Consider the following 3151-nt stretch of genomic DNA (forward strand, 5'->3'; position numbering starts at 1 on the left):
GGAAAAATAGCCAAGTCTCTGTGGGGAAGGATAGTTTGTTTATTTGAAAACTCAAAAAATATCAGATCAAAATAAATCATTAGACAATCCAAAAATCAATTAATCCAGGTTTCTTCTTCAGATTTGCTTCTGTCTTGGCATTGAGGGATGACATTTAAAAAAAAAATTTTGAGTAAAAGCAACCTATATTCAATTTCCTTACCATCTTAAAGGTGGGGTAGGTAATTTTGGAGAAACCAGCTCGAGTGCGCTAGAATTTGAAAATACACAGCCGGAAAAAATCTGCCACTTCCTTACAGAGCCCCTCCTCCAACACACAAACGCGCACATGACCAATGAGGGCACGAGATAAGTTTGTGCACAGATGGAAGGCTGACAGGCAGGTAGGCCCATATATATCTATGTATATATATCTATGGGTAGGCCATCCAGTTATTTTAGCCGGGCCGGCTAAAATGATTGGTCGTGCTTTTTACAGTATTACGGCTTCCACAGATGACATTTTTTTATGGATTTTTTGTCAAAGCACTTAAGATATTCATTGCTATCGGGATGTTAAGAGCATTCCATGGAATATAACAAAAAGTGTATCTCGAGCCGGTTTCTCAAACTTACCTACCCCACCTTTAAGCACGATATCCTTATTTTATTTTCTCAAACAGTACTTGTGGCACACAATTAAGTAGAATGTCCTCTTTTCAAATCCCAAGAGATCTAGAAATCCAATCCATATCCAAGAAATGCTGCACTTTTGCTGCTCTTTCTCAGTCTGAATTGTGTGAATTAATTATATTTGTTACAGAGGAAGGGTCTCAAATTTGCACCAGTGCTCTGACCTGTCATTCAGGGTGCTCGAGTCACGACTCAGTAAATTCAAAGTGGAGCTGCTTGCCTGAAGAGACACACTTACCTAGTCTCTGTCTTCTTACTCACGCACACACACACATGGGATCCAATTACTGAGAGACATGAAGCATCTCACAAGTTGATAACAAGGCACATGTATGATAAACAGATTCAGTGAACAGTGGCCTTCTGAACCCTGGCTGAGAATAAATCTACTGAGCAGATGGTTGGATGATGCAGTTAATTGGTTACTGTTTACTGTTAAGTGTCTTTTCTTTTTGAAATTCTGTCTTTTGCTATCATTCTCTAAAATGCAGAGGCTGTCCATCTAGCTTCTTTACTGTTAACTGCTAGCGGCTTTGATCAGCTGGATCTCAGTCCTCTGACAGCTCTGAAATAAAATGAGAAACACTCTGTCCTCTCTCATCAACTACTGTTGAGCAGCCCTTAAGCAGCTGCTCCAGTGGAGTTGCTCAGTGGCGCAAACAGCTGAAGACTGTTATTTCATGGCCAGCGCCCAAGTGTTAAAATTCAGGATACCACAAAGCAAGTCAGTATAGAAAAAAGTGCATGTGTGCTCACTCAACTTTCACTAGAAAGGTAAAATGATAAAATAACACAATCAACTGCTGGATGGACTCTTTAAGAGCCTTTTAGGGCGCAAGACCACTCCAACTGGCCAGTTTTAAAAACTATTAAGTAGCCTTTTGTTCACTCAGCAGGGGAGGAGAGGGAACATAAATCACTACCATGGTGAAAGGATTAATCACAGGTTAAACAAGGCCCTGCGTGAACTATTCATCAGCGACCATTTAAGGGAGCAAGAAGAAGCTTTAACTTTATCAGTTGGGCGGAGTGCAGAAAAATGGCAGTTATCACTCAGTTGAGAGTGAAAAACCCTCGGACTCAGTTTCATGAACCAGCTGATCATCCCTTCAAGTCTTAGGAGATGAGAGTTACACACATGACATTCCCATTAAAATCAACTACACATTTAAGGTGCAAAACATGCTACAGGGCCCTTGTTACCATATGATTTTAGAGCTGCCTGAAACAAATCACAGGACAACACTTCCCCCTTGTGGAAGCTTAATGCAAACAAATATTGACAAGACAGCCAGTAAAAACAACCATGTGTTTTGAAATATTTTATAATGTTCAACTATACAATAACTTTTTATCCTATTCTGTGAAATTCTTAACAAATAAAAATCAGTGGCATGATTAAACATTTGGAAACAGTATACTAAAAGACATAGCAAAGCAGTCTGCAAAAACAGGACTTTAACTTTAAGGAAATTCATTTAAGAGGTTGATACCTTTAAATACTTTAGTACAACGAAATATAAATTGAATGTACTTAAATACACGTTAAACTTGGGTGTATACATCACCACAGTCAATTTAATTCCATAAATTAGCCTCTCCTGCCCTCCACTGGTAATTCAGATTTTTTTTTTTTTACATAGCCTACATTACATCATGGTTTTAAATGATTTCCACTAATAGGAAATATTAGGTCATGACGAATGGCACCAATCAAATACAGGAAGAGAGAGACCTTCTGTTGTTTTACTGAAACCGAGTGAGTTGGAAATTATGCAATAAATGATTCATTTAATGAGCTGTGATACAAGGAAGATGTTGCTTTAAACCATATGTTAAACACTTATTAAAAATTTATATTTACATGGGAAAATGCAAGGAGTGTGCACATAGCCTGTAGTCCACTAACAGCAATTGAAAATCTAATATTTTATTGACTGTAGGTCTGTGTGTGTTGAGGTGCATTTAACATCAATAGGATTAATACATCTATATTGACCTTGAATTTTGGGATTGTGGTATTGATTCTTATAAAAGCATTTCTTATCTATAAGCCTATAACACTTACCGGATCTATTAGCCTATAAATAGATGATGTGAGTGAACTCATTATTAAGCACATTTGCTATTCCAGTGGTTTTTGGACAGGGCTACTTGACGTGACTGACTAAAGCCCTGGCCTTCAGTAAGGTAATGGCATCGAATAGCCACAGCCTGGACTCTAATCATCTGATTTGGTAAAGCCGCTATAGCTGGAGGACACATGGGGAGAACATTTGGCAGCAACTAGATTAAAATACTTGGCGAAGGTTGATTTGAGCAATTTCAGCCCTGACCCTTTTTCGTCAGGAACGAGCGTCGTTACGTCGGAAGAGCAGCACGAGCCGGTATGCAGCGAGTTTAATAGACAGAAACTCCAATATTAATCTACTCGATATCGATAATAATAACGCGAGAGTTTGCAAGTTGCCTCAAGACT

Source organism: Trematomus bernacchii, unplaced genomic scaffold (genome assembly GCF_902827165.1).
Source record: "Trematomus bernacchii unplaced genomic scaffold, fTreBer1.1, whole genome shotgun sequence".
In the NCBI taxonomy this organism is placed as follows: Eukaryota; Metazoa; Chordata; class Actinopteri; order Perciformes; family Nototheniidae; genus Trematomus; species Trematomus bernacchii.